The following is a 19,168-nucleotide window of genomic DNA, read 5'->3' on the forward strand; positions in this document are numbered from 1 at the left end:
ATATAACATCTTTCACAACCGCAAGGTGTTCCAAAGCACTTGTGGCCAATGAAGTACTCTTTGAAGTGTAGTCACTGTTGTAATGTAGGAAATGCGGCAGCCAATTTGCGCACAGCAAACTCCCACGAACAGCAATGCGATAATGAGCAGATAATCTGTTTTTCTGTGATGTTGATTGAGGGATAAATATTGGCCAGGGCACCAAGGATAAATCCCCTGCTCTTCTTCAAAATAGTGGCACGGGATCTTTTCGATTCACCGGAGAGGGCCTCAATTTAGCCTCTTGTCCAAAAGACAGCACCTCTGACAGTGCAGCACTCCCTCCAGTCCCAGAGTGCAACCTGAGGCCACAACCTTCTGATGCAGAGGCCTGAGCGCTACTACCGGAGCCATGGCTGACACCAAAAACAATTAGCTAACAATGCTAGCCAAAACGTAGACGAATGTTTTTAAAATTGAGCCTGTCCTAGGCCTGGTGACTCACTCAGGTGCAGCTCTGAGAGCTATTCACTCAATAAGAATATGAAACAATATAGTTGAACATTAGTGCAAGTCTCAACTGATCAGACACTACAACTGCAATTGTTGCAGCTAGTTGATTGAACAGACACATGTGGGTCACATAAAGATGGATACAGGTGGCTGACAGCAATTTCCTGAGCAGCACCTCAGGGAGTGGTGAGGTGAAGGGAGCATCCAGTTCTCTCTAATTTCCTTCATCCAATTATTTCCCAAGAGGAGCCAAAACACCCTTGGTTCCCTCCCCCATTCTCATTTAAATCGTCATTCACTGACAGACCAAAATCAAAGCTCATCTCCTCCCCATTTCAGCAAATGCGTCTCCTACACGACATGCTATTTTCCTGAAATATGGCCCCTGCTTCAAAGTGAATAAGCATCGGTGATCTACAATCAATTGAGCAGGTAATTAACAGATGCATGAGGAAGACTTAATTCTCAGTCTTGCTGTGTGAGCATCACAGAGTCAGATTATTAATGACCACAGTTGCAGAATGCTTCATGAAAAGATGCCAATCACGTACAATTTTTCTGCAGCTTTTCCACTGCTATAAACCTTACAGAGCCTGGTGAGCAATGTGCCTGCCCTTTCGATTTAGACTGCTGAGTCCAAGCAAGTTGCTGACAGACAGGTCAGGAAGACTGATTTAACAGACATTTGATAAACTGTGACACTCCCTGGAGTACAGAAGATTAAGCGGTGATCTAATTGAGGTGTTAAGGTGATTAAAGGATTTGATAGAAAAGATATCGAGAAAGGGGGCAATTTTCAACTGCTTGATCGGGTGCTGAGTCTCTCCGAGGGGCCAAGATGGTGAATTCAGCTGAAACAGTGCATGGTGCCATCTTGATAAAAGGAGTTGAAACGTGCTAGGAACGGTTACCCCCGAGGATCACGGAGCAGTTTATTGCCAGTTAAATTGCCTGTTAATGCTCATTAATGAGGCTAAACAGCATATTTTGGCGGATTGTACTTCCCCTAACACCCTCTCCTAACAGTCACCAGCTGACTGGGACTAAACAAGCCATTGCTGAGGATTCTAAGCTCTGCTTAAAGGTATATCACCTTTTACTGCTCACTTGCTTCTGGAAGTTTGAAGAGAACGTTTGAAACAGTGTGGCTCACTTGTGTGCAGGAAGCTCCATATATTCACGCCCTGTCCTTTGCAAACAGAAAGAACATATCCACACATTGCACCTTTTACAACTAAACAAAACCTTGGGGGGCAGCCATTCCCTGGTTCATTCCCCATGGCAATGCCTTGACCAGTCGACTGGCTGGTTTGAATTTGAACAAAAGCTTGGCAGTTAACTGTTCCCTGTTGCTTTCTCCATGGCAATGCCTCGGGGCCAATCAGAGTTTACTTGCCAACCTACCCTTTCCTTTTGTGGTATAAATTGTTGTGATCATTTGAAATTTGGCAATCTTGCGTTTGTCCTGATGAGCACAAGAAGGAAAGCTTCGGTAAGATGTCTCTCTTTCAGCAAGATTCAAGTCTGTACTACCAAGAGCCTAAAATGGTTATGCTGGTTGGAATAAGACAGTGAGTAGACATTGGCAGCTTAAGGCTACATGCATTTTGTCCAAATGAAATTAGACAACGGGCGATTTTCCAACAAGTGTGTATGAAATGATATGCTACGGCAATTTAGTGTACCTTTATAGCCTATATGCTGTCTGGTGGATCACTGTGTGTGAATTAAAAGGCGTAAATCTTGCTTTAGCCTGAGAACAAGTCCTTTGCTTTTAAAAACTGTTTTGTGCATCGTCATCAGACTTTTATATTTTTTGAAAAGACAAAGAAAACTTTTGGAGTGATACAGACAACAAATAGAGACTTTGAATGTCATTCTCAGGGTGTGGGCCTCACTGGAAAGGCTGGCACTTATTGCCCACTCCTAGCTGCCCTGAGAAGATAGCAGCAAGACATCTGGGTAACTTGCAAGGACACTTCAGAGGGCGCGTACATTGGTGTGGGACTGGAGAGGGCGCGTACATTGGTGTGGGACTGGAGAGGGCGCGTACATTGGTGTGGGACTGGAGAGGGCGCGTACATTGGTGTGGGACTGGAGAGGGCGCGTACATTGGTGTGGGACTGGAGAGGGCGCGTACATTGGTGTGGGACTGGAGAGGGCGCGTACATTGGTGTGGGACTGGAGAGGGCGCGTACATTGGTGTGGGACTGGAGAGGGCGCGTACATTGGTGTGGGACTGGAGAGGGCGCGTACATTGGTGTGGGACTGGAGAGGGCGCGTACATTGGTGTGGGACTGGAGAGGGCGCGTACATTGGTGTGGGACTGGAGAGGGCGCGTACATTGGTGTGGGACTGGAGAGGGCGCGTACATTGGTGTGGGACTGGAGAGGGCGCGTACATTGGTGTGGGACTGGAGAGGGCGCGTACATTGGTGTGGGACTGGAGAGGGCGCGTACATTGGTGTGGGACTGGAGAGGGCGCGTACATTGGTGTGGGACTGGAGAGGGCGCGTACATTGGTGTGGGACTGGAGAGGGCGCGTACATTGGTGTGGGACTGGAGAGGGCGCGTACATTGGTGTGGGACTGGAGAGGGCGCGTACATTGGTGTGGGACTGGAGAGGGCGCGTACATTGGTGTGGGACTGGAGAGGGCGCGTACATTGGTGTGGGACTGGAGAGGGCGCGTACATTGGTGTGGGACTGGAGAGGGCGCGTACATTGGTGTGGGACTGGAGAGGGCGCGTACATTGGTGTGGGACTGGAGAGGGCGCGTACATTGGTGTGGGACTGGAGAGGGCGCGTACATTGGTGTGGGACTGGAGAGGGCGCGTACATTGGTGTGGGACTGGAGAGGGCGCGTACATTGGTGTGGGACTGGAGAGGGCGCGTACATTGGTGTGGGACTGGAGAGGGCGCGTACATTGGTGTGGGACTGGAGAGGACGCGTACATTGGTGTGGGACTGGAGAGGGCGCGTACATTGGTGTGGGACTGGAGAGGGCGCGTACATTGGTGTGGGACTGGAGAGGGCGCGTACATTGGTGTGGGACTGGAGAGGGCGCGTACATTGGTGTGGGACTGGAGAGGGCGCGTACATTGGTGTGGGACTGGAGAGGGCGCGTACATTGGTGTGGGACTGGAGAGGGCGCGTACATTGGTGTGGGACTGGAGAGGGCGCGTACATTGGTGTGGGACTGGAGAGGGCGCGTACATTGGTGTGGGACTGGAGAGGGCGCGTACATTGGTGTGGGACTGGAGAGGGCGCGTACATTGGTGTGGGACTGGAGAGGGCGCGTACATTGGTGTGGGACTGGAGAGGGCGCGTACATTGGTGTGGGACTGGAGAGGGCGCGTACATTGGTGTGGGACTGGAGAGGGCGCGTACATTGGTGTGGGACTGGAGAGGGCGCGTACATTGGTGTGGGACTGGAGAGGGCGCGTACATTGGTGTGGGACTGGAGAGGGCGCGTACATTGGTGTGGGACTGGAGAGGGCGCGTACATTGGTGTGGGACTGGGGAGGGTATGTCCATTGGTGTGGGACTGGAGAGGGTATGTCCATTGGTGTGGGACTGGAGAGGGTACGTCCATTGGTGTGGGACTGGAGAGGGCGCGTACATTGGTGTGGGACTGGAGAGGGCGTGTATATTGGTGTGGGACTGGAGAGGGCGTGTATATTGGTGTGGGACTGGAGAGGGTGTGTCCATTGGTGTGGGACTGGGGAGGGTATGTCCATTGGTGTGGGACTGGGGAGGGTATGTCCATTGGTGTGGGACTGGAGAGGGCGTGTACATTGGTGTGGGACTGGAGAGGGCGTGTACATTGGTGTGGGACTGGAGAGGGCGCGTACATTGGTGTGGGACTGGAGAGGGCGCATACATTGGTGTGGGACTGGAGAGGGTACGTACGTTGGTGTGGGACTGGAGAGGGTACGTACGTTGGTGTGGGACTGGAGAGGGCGTGTACATTGGTGTGGGACTGGAGAGGGCGTGTACATTGGTGTGGGACTGGAGAGGGCGTGTACATTGGTGTGGGACTGGAGAGGGCGTGTACATTGGTGTGGGACTGGAGTCACATGTAGGCTCAGAGTGGGTAAGGACAGTGGGTTTCCATGAGGGCATTACTGAACCAGTTAGGCTTGATGACAACCTAACAGTTTCATGGTGACTTTTACTGATAACAGCTTTATAGCCAGATCTTTCTTAATCTAAATTTAAATTCTCAAACTGCCATGGTGAGAATGGAAACTCATGTTCTCTGGATGATGCACTTGACTAACATTATCTGTTCTTAGCTGTGAAGCTGAACAGCTTTCTTCAGTAGCTTTGGATCATCTTGGGGCCAAGAAGCCATATGTTGTCTTTCACCATTTTATATACTTGATTTACCTCAGGGAAATGCAGGGATGACACTAGTTTTGAAATGTGCAACAGGTTTATTTGCACTGCCTTAAAATATCTCTGCGTTCCCAAAATGTCTGCACCCACGCTTGATCCCAGCTTTAGCTTCGAGGTCTTTCTGTGGTGTCGGTTTACTTTTCTCTGAGTCAACACCCAGGCTTAACCAATCAAGCACAAAGACCATAGGCGGTTTGCCAGACTCTCATAATGGAACACAGAGCTGAACACTACACTATATGGGAAACGAATTCCACAGAGTCCTTTCTCGCTATTGTGACTTGGACATGAGGTGCTCAAAGAAGCAATTGCTAGCAGCGGTCAGACTGATTTTCCCTGCACTGCATCAGGTTGCCAACTCCTCCAGGATTGCCCTGGAGTCTCCAGGAATTTAAAAAAAAAACTAATCTCCAGGGCACTGCTGTGAACAAAGATCCAGGGGAAAAATTAAATATGTCTAAAAAAATGCTTTTTTCATTCTCTTTTGAACGTTCCCATTTATTAAGTATAAAAATATTGGGCAGGTGGGGGGGGATAAAGGCTACTCGACTGGGTGTGGTGTTTGGAGGTGCTAGGGCTTAAGATGAAACCTCCAGGAATATATTCGGCGAGAGTTGGTAGCACCTGCATTGCTCCTAGGGATGGAATTGTCCATCGCAAATCAGAACAAGGAAACAACAGCAGGGAAAGTTTCCCGTACCATGTTAATTGTCTGTACCATTTAGCATGTGCATTAACGATGAAAGGCTAATGCTGATCCTGGTACACCTGGCTGGTCTTTTAAGAATGTGTTTATTTTTAACAGCTCAGCCATAAAGGTTAACAAAAGCACCTGCTCTTTTAAAAAAAAAAGTACCCACACATTTGTCAATATGTCACAAGGCTGTCAATTAAGCTGAGGAGGAACTGACTCAGCCCCACAGCAGTGAAACCTCTTCCACCGGAGCCATTTTGTCCTTAGCAACATTGCTATACATTTCCAGAGAGCTATATCATTTGAACAATTACGATCTGAAGCAAGATGTCTTCTCACCCAGCATGAATAAGCTGTTTAACAGCAGCAAGGAGGTGGTAAGGGCAGTCTAGGAGACCGGATGTCAGGGTCAACTGATCGGGTCAATCTTTGTTGACATTTATGGGCTGTGCAGCTGAAAGCTGTGGTTATTGACTGTAACTTTGTCGGGTCTAACGCGCTGCATTTTTTGCACTAGGCAACGCTGATTTTTAATGGTCCTTTTCACGTTTGAGAGGCGCCAAGACTGTTTTAACACTAGGCCAAGCAGCAATACCATGTGGCATTCAAAACCCCAAGATGATTTGGGCATGCAAAATGAAGCCTTATACAAGAGTCGATTAAAAGGTTGCTCAAGAGCAGTTTACCAGTCCAAGTCAATATTCGTTAAAGAATTAGTTTTACACCAAATTTTGTTCAGATGAAAATGACAGTGGAAGCAGTTTCTCAAGGCGATTTCAGCACAACCAAATATGTCCAGTAAATTTGCTGTAACTCAGAAGAATGTAAAAGAAATACTATAGCACAGCCATTATATAGAACCTGATACAATGCCACTGATAAGGGTTGAGACTACAAACAGGACTGTGCAATATAGGAGTAACTCAGGTGAGCTTATATTTAGATTCAATCAACAGCCACGATGTGAATTCTGCTCCTTTTCCAGATTCTAATAGACTTTGCTCTGTTCATCCAGCTTCTATTTTGAAGCCCAATTTCCAGCAGGTTTTCCTTCTAACTTTATTGTGACTCTGAGCTCTTGTAGGAAAATGATTAAATGGAATGTTCGCTATTTAGTTAAAGTATTTAGTGACTGCGCACGAGGAGATATGGCAAACAGGGAGAGGCCAATCAGCCAAATTAAGTCTCACAGAACATGTAAAATTTGCACGTCTTGAACTCAATCCCATTTAACTTCTTAACAGCAGCCAGCCGTAAAACTTGAACAAGCCAGAAGGTTCTCAAATTTCCTAACGCCCAAAGTTAACTGAGCAAAATCTCTAAGCGATCAATCCATTATTAATCGTTGACTAGTTACATTCCACAGGTCAGGGTTCAAACAAGGCTGGTATCAAGATTTTCCAAACAGCATCTCTCACATATTTTTAATTCTTGCTAGACTTGTCTTTCACCTCTCTCTGATCTTCACCCCTCCCCTCCTAACACCGGCATGTCCTCCCCATGGTGTGGTGTGGCTGTGGTCATAGTCCAGCACCTTCATCCAAGTCCTTGTGTGTCAGCCTCATTTATTTCCAGAAGGAAATCACAGCCAGGATGAGTCTGTCCTCACCCACCAGCCACAAAGCACACATACACAAGTACTTTCTCACAGGGATCACCGTATAGCAATTAGGAGCAGGAACTTGGCTATTTTTTTCCTCCACACCTGCTTTATCTAGAGTTATAGAGGCCAATTGTAGCATGATTACCTAATTTAGCCCAGATCAGGGAGTGAACCCAATACCTTTTGGATCTGTATGGTTCATTCCTACAAAGGAGCAGGGTGATGCAGTGGGCTAGCAATCCAGAGGTCCTGGCTAATGCTCTGGGGGACATGGGGTCAAATCCCACCATGGTGGCTAGTGGAATTTAAATTCAATTAATAAATCTGGAATTTAAAACTAGTCTCAATAATGGTGACCATGACAACCATCATCAATTGTCATAAAAAAAACTCTCTCGTTCATTAATGTCCTTTAGGGAAAGAAATCTACTGTCCTTACCTGGTCTGGGCCTACATGTGACTCCAGACCCACAGTAATGTGGTTGACTCTTAACTGCCCTCTGAAATGGCCTAACAAGTCACTCAGCTCAAGGGCAATTAGGGATGGGCAATAAACGTTGGCCTTGCCAGCGACACCCACATCCTGTGAAACAATAAAAAGCTAGTGCACTTATAACTAGGGATTGGGGGAGGCTTAAAGAAAGACTTGCTTTTCTATAGCTCCTTCATGTCCTGAAGTGTCCTAAATTGAGTGACGTACTCTTTTGAAGTTGCAATATAGGAAACGCAGCATCTAGCTTGTGCACAGGAAGCTCCAACAGTTGATTGAGGGATAAATATCAGCCTACTTCTCTTTCAAATAGTGCAATGCTGAGAGGATGAATGGAACCACGGTTTAACGCCTCATTATGAGTTAACCGTCCATGAATACAAGCTCAGAAGCAAGTGGAATTAGGCAGCCAATGTTAGAATGAATTTGTCGGTTCTATAAATCAAGCTAACGGATAACAAACTGATAATAAACTATCTCCATCTTCATGAAATGGCAGCAAGTTGGAGTACTTTGATTTGGGGAATAATTAATTCTGTGCGTATTTAAAATCCTCCAGACATTTCCTGCAAAATTTATTTAAAGGATGCGGCATTTGTCACTCTTTAGACTGCTGTGTGTACCTTTTTTATTCTACTCGGGATTTAAAAAATAATAATAATAATCCAGTCTAAACATGTAAATTGGAAAGGAACGAAATTCCACTCGCACATTATTCTAGGTCTTTGTGCAACTTGTGCCTGGAGATCTATTTGTTTTCAGTAAACTTGTCCAGGCAAGCCAGCGCATGGTGCTGTAAAGGTGGAAAAATGTCCCGGTGGAAGCAGGCCAACTAGGGAATGATACGGTGAAGAATACAGAAGGAGGTCAAGTCTTGGCAGCTGCAGCATTTATTCCATGTTAGTGAAGCTGAGAGAGAGGGAGAGAACGAGAGTGAGAGAGACAGAGAGAGAGAAAGAGAAAATTTGCATTTATATAGCACCTTTCACAACCTCAGGATGTTGCAAAGTGCCTTACAGCCAGTGAAACACTTTGAAGTGTAGCGGCTGATATAATGTAGGGAAAAAAAAAAAATCGAGGCCGATGCGTGCACAGCAAGATCCCACAAATGGCATATGCGTGCACAGCAAGATCCCGCAAATGGCAATGTGCTAGGACAGGTAATCTGTTTCTTATGTGGTGATTTGTTGAGGGCTTGGTGTTAACCTTGCTCTTTTTTTTCCTCGAAATAGTGCCACGGGATCTTTTCTGCTCACCCGAGGGGGCAGACGGGGTTAACCTCTCATTCGAAAGATAGCGCCTCCGACAGTGCAGCACTCCCTCGGGGTGTGTCAACCTGAAATGGGGCTTGAACCCACAACCTCAGGACCACTGGTAGCCAGTGAGCCACAGCCAACAATACTGAAACAGGCTATGCAGACTTTTTGTGGGAAAAGGGGGGGCGTGTGTAAAACGACAAGACAATTAGCTCAATTAATTTAAAGCGAGCTCGATGAAAGACAAATAATTCTTAACCAGAACGATTTTGGTATTTATTGCAGTAAGACGATACACAAAAATCCTTTTATATATAAAAGCATTGTCATGTTCCAAATGTCAAAAATAAACTCGCCATTTCAGACAGACTTTTCTGTCAGGAATGTAAGACTGGGGGTGGGGAATTTTCCCAGGCAAGTTTGAAGGTGAGCGAGACTTTCAACACCCCACCCTCCCCCAGCCCCGCCACCCACTTGTGCAGTTCTTGGTTTAAGGTATTTAAATATTATCATAAACAATTACTGTCTGAATCCGACTGGCAGTGGACCTATTTCCTGAACTGTGTGGAATTTGTCAGGATCGCTGAAGCAAGAGCAGAGTGGAGAATGTTACTTCAGCGAAACTGACAGGCCGGGAAGCCTTTAATCAGCGGAGCCAAAGAAGAGCTGCCGCCACGGCCAGGCGAGAGGCTGCTGCTCACCGCACTCGCTTCTCGGGGAATGCTCCCAGCGCTTGACAGGTGATCGTGAGCTTCTTGATGCTCACGTGACCTGTCTTGCACTGCACTCGCCTCCAGCTGCCCTTCCCGCTGGCCAGCCTTCACCACGGTACGGGGGGGCAGCTTATGCAGCTCCGCCTTCCGCCTCTGGTGAAGGACAAGAGGGGCAGCAACACCGGCCTTCTCCTGAGCGACATGTCGCTCCATAGGGGACGGGGGGGTAAACGCAGGGATCCATCTCCAAGGAGACAAACCCAGGGTTTACAGGCAGAGGATCAGCCTTCTTGACTTGTGTTAAGCACCAGCGCCTCAGGAGGCTCATGGCAGGTCATTACTGGCATCTGCAGCCTCCTGGGACTAGGCCTCCTGCCCAGTGGATCAGGTGGGCATGCATTGCCAATAGCCAACAAGCTGCCTGTCACTGGAGGGCCATATCTAGCCGTGCCCTTCTAATCCTTGCTGGGGTCCCTTTAATTGGAAATCCTTTCTTAGTCAATCGACGCGTCATTCCCCCCTCTCCTCAATAATTGGCTGGAAGCAGCATGCTAATGTCATAGCTCACTTAAAGAGCCTCAGCAAAGCCTGCTGGAGAGTCCAGTGGGCTCCCAACCTGCTAATAGTCCCTGTCAAAAGGGCGGGACTGAGGTGAGAAAATTCTGCCCGTGTATGAACGTGACAATCTGCAAATTTCCCTCTTCAAAGTGTTTTTTTTAAAAACAAAGTGAGTTGATGATCTGGAACGCACTGGCCAAGAGCAGTGGAATGAGGAAAGAGCAGGGGTGTGGGGCTAATTGGATAACTCGTTCAAAGAGCCAGCACAGGCACAAGGGGCCAAATGGCCTCCTTCTGTGCTGTCCGACTCTTTGAACCGCGATTGACCTTAGACCTGTGTGGGCTGAATTTTTCTTATTGGGTCCTTGGGCCTCCCCCAGCCTTAGCCTCCCGCCTATCTCACTGAAACCCATTCCTCATCAACTGTAAAGCCCCTCTCTCAGCCCAGCGGGTCCCAGCTGAGGCCTCCTGTTGCTAAATCTCTACTCCTACCCTCCGACTGGGCAGTCAATCTGACCGGGCAGGAGCATGCGAGAAATTAGTTGAAATACCTCGCTGGGACTGTTGCAGAGTAAAAGGTTCATCAGACCAGCCTCCCATGGCCTCCCACTAATACTGAGGCCAGGTCAGATCACAAGGGGGATACTGTTATTGGCTACGTCCATACAGCTAAATATTGGTCTGTATGGGCCATAAACCATAAAATGGAGGAATCGTGGATGGAAGTGTTGGACCTGAGAAAGTACCTAAGGCAAACCTGTAATTTGTAACAGCGACCTTGCTCAGGCCCAACTAACGAGTATGAGTGTGAAACCACAATAAATAAATAACTATTCATTTTAGACCTAATTGCAACTGGGCAACCTGCAAGTGCCTTAACAGACTTAGGACTGGTGTAGGTCGTTCAAAGGTGTCACTAAGCAAATGGGGATATACAACCTGCCCGACAACTTGTGAATGTGGAACTGAGCCACAGACTATGCAACATCTTCTGCAATGCCTATCGCTAGAGGAACCCTGCACTGTTGCAGATCTTGCCGAATGCAACAACGAGGCGCAAAAATGTGTCCAGTTCTGGCTGGGCCATGTATAGACTGTCCGTGGACACAATAAGAAGACGACTTTAGAGAGCACTCTCCCTGAGGCTGTTGATCCCCCAAGTACATAATCGATGACCAAGTGGGCCAGATAAGTGACTGGCATTAGTCACAGGTACTGATTGACAGCCAACAGGAAAAAGGACATTCTCCCCCACTCCCAGATATTCACCGTACAGTATATTGGAGACTCAACTCTTTCTTATTTTGCATCACTCTCATTTTCGCTCCTAACCTCCTCCAGCCCTACAACCCTCCGAGATCTCTGCACCCTTCCGATTTTCAGCGCTGGACCTTTGACAGTTGTGCGCTCCATCACACCTGCGTTACCACACTCGCCCCATCAGTTAACTCCATTCTTCATCTCCCCCTCGTGATGGAGGCCATTAACGTTCACGTCTTTCCTCCCACGGCTAATGAAACCTGGATGCCATTAGCTTTCCCTCCACGCCAGTCTTCCACCAAATTTTCTTTCTTCCCCCTCCCCAGAGGACGCCAATTCACGCTGGAGGATTTCCAAGGACAAAACTTGCAGTAAAAAAATATCGGAGTTCCAGATCGCCGAACATTTGTTCCTCCAAACCTGGAGCATGCAAGTTGGGTGTGGGATTTTTTATTTGACCAGAGATATAAATCAGGTTGAAGCAGTCCAAAGATGCGCTGCAGGATTCTGCACAAATCCACATGGAAAATACACCAGTGTCCCATCCTGGATCAAAAATTTGGAATGGGAATCATTATAGCAAAGGGCTGGGGAAGAAAAATCAACTGACCGTTTTCTATAAAGAACATGAAGAACGAGAGGTGATCGTATCGAAACTTACAGATTTCTTACCGAGCTTGACAGGGGTAGATGTGGATAGAATGTTTCCCCGAGCTGGTGAGTCTAAAACCAGGGGACACACAGTCTCAGAATAAAAGGGCAGGCTATTTAAGACTGAAATGAGGAGGAATTTCTTCACTCAGAGTGCTGAATCTTTGGAATTCTCTACCCCCACCCCCAAGAGGGCTGTGGAGGCTCAGTCATTGAGCATGTTCAAGACAGAACTCGATAGATTTCTAGATGCTAATGACATCAAGGTATAGTGGGGAAGAATAGCACAGAGGTAGATGGTCAGCCATGGTGTGTTTGAATGGGGGAGCAGGCTCGATGGGCCGAATGGCCTACTCCTCCTATAAAATCTGGTACGGACTGGTGGGAATTGACAGAAAGGAGTACCTGGGGCCCTCTGGAAATGACACAACATGAGGTAGTCACCCACACAAACTCCAACGGCCATTTGCTTCCAAGACAGTGTATCAACAACCTTTCTTCCCAAAGACAATCCCACAAGGGACCAAGCTGCCAAATGAGATATGACGATCTCGGCCCCATCACTCGAAACCTTCAAGACCCACCTTTAGGTTATTTCCATTTGTAAGTTTTTTTTTGTTATCAAGACTGCCATCTCAGCAGGTCATGACTGGTTTCGCTGGAGCTACCCATTAAACACTGGCCGAATATGGACGTTCGTCTGTGATGGTGACACAACCGAAGGGAAGAAAAAGCAGAAGCTTTTGGTACGCCTTTGGTCATTCTTAAAGGGAGCGTCGACACAGAGCGTTGGCAGGTTGGCAGCAATCGTGCCAACAAGCGCTGGTCTAACAATGGCGGTTCTCTCCAGTCCTGCCTTCCAGAACATTCTCCTTAAACCATCCCGCTTCATCACTTCTCCCAGTTACCCCCCCAAAACCTCGGAAGAGCTATCCAATTGTGTGGACTGCGTGTGGGTCCTCTTAATTTCGCTTGTTCGCTCCCAGTGTCATTTTGTTCCCCCCATCGTTACACATCCTGTGTCCTGCACCCCCACCCAGGGCGCTTTAGAAAGGTGTAGTTTTACATCTTAATAAAGAGAATTCAAACAGGGGCAAGGTTAGAAAATATTGTGAAATTGCACAACAGTGATCCGGCTTTTATCTTTATGTTCTGCTGTTTTAATGTGATGAACACTGTGGGATTTTGCAGCACAAATAACCTTCTACCAGTCACGCAATGCAATATGACATTGGCACCGCTGTAATCTGCAGATTTGCAGCAACACATTGCTCAGGAACAGCTTGAACAGCTTCATTTTCTGCTTCCAGTTCTTAGGTAGGTTTTTTCAAATGATAAATAGCATGGGGTGACTATACACACACACAAAAGCCAATTAATAGCTTCAAATCCTACCCTCCAATGTATTTTTTTTTTACGGGATTGATATTTAAGAACTTGTATCATTTACCGATTTTGCATTCCTTTTAGGTGTGCGAAAGCAAGTTGTGAAATGGTGCTTCTGTTGCCAGAATGAGCCCGAACATCATGCTCTAAAGGGTCGGCTCATAAATGCCACACTGACAAACCTTTGTTCGCTTCTTGCCCCAGTGCGTCTCACTACCGAGGCCTCTGCCCTTGGGTGGCATTTAATTCCTGCCCCACACCTGAGCAAACCTCACAGCTCGGGTTTCCCCTTGCCTGACCACATAATCTGAGGCCTGTCCCAAAGGGGCCCTTTAACCTTAAGCAGCTTTGTTTGTGTCAGAGGTCCCAGCAGTAGCGCTTTAATACGGGATGATGCAGAGATAGGAATGTGCTACAAGGCAGCAGTGCCTCAGAAGTGGGGGTGGGGGTTGGGGGTGGGGCTGGGGGGGGAGGGGAGGGGTCCGAGGGGGGATGGTGGTATCGAGGGAAGGGGACTCCACAACACATGATGGCAAACACCATCTTTTGAACCCTGAAAATTGTCATTTCCTTGCCCAATAAATTACTCTTCGGAGGGTTAATCAAAGTGAAATACAGACCCTGCTTACCTGGTGCTGGTTGGTTGAACCTAGAGTGTAGTTTTAACTCACTATATTTTATACATAAATCAAACAGTTCTTTTTCCAGACACAAGTGTCACAGATTATATTGAAGTAGCATATACCCTTAATAAACCTTCATGTAAGACATTAACTCGATATACCCCTGAAAGCTCCTTTGGGGGAAAATAAGCTTTGTTTTAATCAAAAAAGAGCAGTTTTTTTTAGCAGCCCATCTGCTCCACATAACATTTTCAGGGGCAAATACTAAACAAACACACCTAAAGGAAGTTCAGAATCACACAGTGCAGAAGAGGTCCTTCGGCCCATCGAGTCTGCACCGACACGTGAGAAACACCTGACCTACCCACCTAATCCCATTTACTCAGCGCTTGGCCCCATAGCCACGGGGGTGCACAAGAGTCGGGAAGTGGAGGTGGGAAGAGATCTCAGAGGGTTGGAGGGGGGTTATGGAGGGGCAAGGCCAGGGAAGGATTTGAAGAGGAGGATGGGAATTTTAAGATATTGTGTGGCATTGCTGGACCAGGAGCCAATGGGGGTCAGTGAGCACAGGCACGATGAGTGAAGAGGACTCGGTGCAAGTTGGGATATGGGTGGAGGAGCTGAAGTTTAAGGAGGGTGGAAGACCAGCCAGAAAAGCACTGGAATGTTGGAGTCTACATATAATAGACGCACAGAGGAACCTCTCAGCAGCTGCTCTCTGAGGCAGGGGAGAGGACGGGCGATTTTACAGTGGGCGGTCTTCGTTTAGAGAGGATCTATAGTTGGCAGCTCATTTCAGGGTTAAATAAGACTGAGATTGTCAGTCTCGCTGAGACACCAGCCAGGAAGAGGGATGAGACCTTGCTTTGCTTTAGATTAGGATGATGGTGAATGGAAGCACTCCAGCTCTTTCATTGGGAGTCAGCATCACAGCCTTCGATTGGGTATAACACTGGTCAGAAATGTAGGAAAGCTGCATTCATTTTTCCCCGACCTCCTGTGGTGCTCCTATCACTAGACGGGACATTTTCATTTCAGACAACTGCCACCTTTCTGCCATCTTCAAGTAAGACTGTCAATTCTGCACCCATGTCTGGCCAAATTCCAGGCGGCTCCCATTATTTGCTGGGATTGTTCGCTGTTGAAAGCATGTTAGATGTCACCATACAACCCAAGTAGAACAAATCTCTACGCTCGGGCCGATTATTGAGCTTTGTCAGTCCGGTTTTTGGCGCACAACCTCCCCTCAGCTAACTTCACTGCCAATTCTACCGTGGGTACGCCTCTTGCCTCTAAGTCAGAAGGTTGTGGGTTCAAGTCCCCCTCCAGAGGCTCGAGCACAAACGTTTAAGCTGACACTCCAGTGCTGCACCCTCGCTGTTTGTGGGAGCTGGATAATTGTGACATCTTCTGCATCTGACCACACCCACGAAACCAGCTAATCCAAATTGGCCGCAATTTTTAAAAATCTCCACCTCAAGGATAATCAAAGGATACTTAACCATATATTCTTATTGGGCTGTAACTCCCTTTATTTCTGATACCTGTGCGTATGTGACGTTGCATTTTTATTATTTTTTCTCAGATTTTGTGGTTAATAAATTTGCTCTAACTCAGGAAAACCTTGTCTGATTGGCTCCTTATTGTTCACAAGCTTAAATAGTTAAATACATTTGGATGTGGAAAAGGCAAATCTTCATGATGAAGAAACTAAAGCCTTTGTTGTGACCAACCAAAAAGGGGCTGAATCGAGGGGAGACAGTTCACCCCTTTCTCACTTGGTCATAACAGGTGAGAAATTTGACAGGCAGCCAAAGCGGGTATTAAGCTGGCAGAGCAACTGCTGCGCATGCAGGTCTGTGCCAGCCTGAAGCCTGAACCAAGTTCCCCACTGGACTTCATTTAAATTCAAAACTGGGCTATGTGGAACTGCTGCTTCTCTCTCCCTTCGTCTAGCTCTCCCTTATTCCAGCAGTGATGAACTCTGGCACAGGATAAATAAAACACAGAGAAACAATTACCATTGTTTGTCCGAGTGGACTCATTGATGAAAGATTTATTGCACAGACATGCAATTAAGGTTGCATTTTATATTGCGACATCCCCACAGTGCAGCAGCATGGCTCAGCTTGCAGTATAACTACAGAGTTTGGCCTCCACCTGAGTCGAGACTGGAGCAGCATGAGACCCCCAGTGGAATAGTCTCCCATGCTATCGAATGTAATTCTATAAACAGTGTCAAATTGGGTTTAAGAAACATTCAGGCCTGTTAAGGCAACACCTTGATTTTAAAATCCTCATCCTTGTTTAAGTCATACCTAGTTTAAAGGAAGATGGTTGTGGTTGTTGGAGGTCAGTCATCTCAGCTCCAGGACATCACTGCAGGAGTTCCTCAGGGTAGTGTCCTCGGCCCAAACATCTTCAGCTGCTTCATCAATGACCTTCCTTCCATAAGGTCAGAAGTGGGGATGTTCGCTGATGATTGCACAATGTTCAACCCCATTCGCGACTCCTCAGATACTGAAGCAGTCCATGTCCAAATGCAGCAAGACCTGGACAATATCCAGGCTTGGGCTGACAAGCGGCAAGTAACATTCGCACCACACAAATGCCAGAAATGACCATCTCCCACAAGAGAGAATCTAACCATCACCCCTTGACATTCAATGGCTTTGCCATTACTGAATCCCCCACTATCAATGTCCTGGGGGTTACCATTGACCAAAAATTGAACTGGACTAGTCATATAAATACTGTGGCTACAAGGGCAGGTCAGAGACTAGGAATCCTGTGACGAGTAACTCATCTCCTGATTCCCCAAAGCCTGTCCACAAACTACAAGGCACAAGTCAGGAGTGTAATGGAATACTCTCCACTTGCCTGGATGAGTGCAGTTCCCACAACACTCAAGAAGCTCAACACCTTCCAGGACAAAGCAGCCCACTTGATTGGCACCCCATCTACAAACATTCACTCCCTTCACCACCGACGCACAGTAGTAGCAGTGTGTACCATCTACAAGATGCACTGCAGGAATTCATCAAGGCTCCTTCGACAGCATCTTCCAAACCCACAACCACTACCATCTAGAAGGACCAAGGGCAGCAGATAGATGGGAACACCACCACCTGGAAGTTCCCCTCTAAGTCACTCACCATTCTGACTTGGAAATATATTGCCGTTCCTTCACTGTCACTGGGTCAAAATCCTGGAGCTCCCTCCCTAACAGCACTGTGGGTGTACCTACACTACATGGACTGCAGCGGTTCAAGAAGGCAGCTCACCACCACCTTCTCAAGGGCAATTGGGGTCGGGCAATAAATGCTGGCCATTAATTGGCCAGCCAGTGTGAATTCACGGTTGGTGGCCGATCGCAGGTTACCTGGCCTGACTGTTACCCAGCCGCTCCCAGGCCCGCCCACTGCACCCACCCAACGAATAGAAAATCCTGCCCTGTGTTTTTAAAGTACTTTGTAAAAATAAGACCTTGTGGGGTAGCGGTAGTGTCCCTACTTCTGGGCTAGAAGCTTTGGGTTCAAGTCCCACTCCAGGCCTTGATGGCCATGGAAGGTGCATTCATAACGTGCTCAAACAGGTTGTTTATCAGCCTGTAAATCCTTCCAATATGACAGACGGTAAGAGTGGGAGAGTTTCCTGGTCAGCCATACTGCAGAAGGGAACAGCAAACCACTGCAATACTTTGCTAAGAATAATCATGGACTGATCCAATGGAAGTCCATGGTCGCCAATGCTCTCTTAGGGAGTGGGACCTGAAGGAGGAAGGGGTGGTCAGGGTAATAAAACTTAGAAAAATAAAAAGGAATTGAACTCAATGGACATATAATGGCCAGAGCACTGTATCACCAAATCTCGGTCCTCATGACATTGGTCAAAAGCATCTAATCCAAATTCAGTTTTAAAAAAAAGATATTGTTGCTCATTTCAAGGCATATCCACGTTCAATTTAAAAAAAAAAGTAATGTAGTTGCATTTTAGATCAAATACTCCAATATCCTCTAGGAATAAGAGTTCCCACATGTGCTAATTAAACACCTTGGCATTTAATCAGCCTGTAAGGGCTGTTAATTGCCTCCTACTCTTGGATTTGACATTTATTGCTTAATTAAACCCAAAATACAGTTCACGGTTGCTTTGTAAGTTCCTGTGTTTGACTGTCATGCTGATTTTGAAGCACTTACCATTTCCCGACATGCAATACGTCCAGTCCCGATCAGCATTCCCGACCTCAGTCATTCCTTAAGCTTTCTTTACCCAACTTTTGAATAAGGTGACTTTTTGTAAGATGCAGTTTATGAGGGAGGGATGAAGACGAGAGGGCAGGATAGAATGTGGGAGAGTGGGCTTACAGAGCTGAAAATACAATAGGAATGGAAATAAATTAGAGGTCAAAAGGGACTTCCATTTTGTCAAAAGGAACAATCCTGCTCTTATAGAGAAATACAAGATAGTTACCAGTATGGAACTCTACCCACTCTATCCCTGTAGCCCTGCAAGTTTATTCCCCTCAAGTGCTCATCCAATTTCCTTTTGGAATCATTTATTATCTCCACTTCCATCACGCGCATAGACAGCAAGTTCCAGGTCATTACCTGTGTAAAAAAAGTTCCTTCTCACACTCCCCCTGTAACTCTTGCCCAAAGCCCAAAATCTATGCCTCCTAGTCCTTGTACCATCAACTAAATAATGGGAACAGGTTTCCTTTGTCTACCTTACCCCTGTTACCAGGGATGAGAGACTTCGGTTAAGAGGAAAAGTTGGAAAATTTTAAACTCCCACTCCTTGGAACAGAGGAGGTTAAGACCTAATAAAGGTTTAAGATGATGAGAGGATTTGATAAAGTAGATACAGAAAAACCCTTCCTTCTAGTGAGTAGGTCAATAGCCAGATGTCAGATTTAAAGTAACTAATTGGCAAAGATCAAAAGGGGAGATGAGGAGATTCTTTTTCCCCTCAGAGTTGTTGGGATCTGGAACGCTTTCTCTGAAGAGTTGGTGCAGGCTGATTCCATGAATAATTTTAACAC

The sequence above is a fragment of the Cetorhinus maximus genome, chromosome X, assembly GCF_964194155.1.
Source record: "Cetorhinus maximus chromosome X, sCetMax3.hap1.1, whole genome shotgun sequence".
Taxonomy (NCBI): Eukaryota; Metazoa; Chordata; class Chondrichthyes; order Lamniformes; family Cetorhinidae; genus Cetorhinus; species Cetorhinus maximus.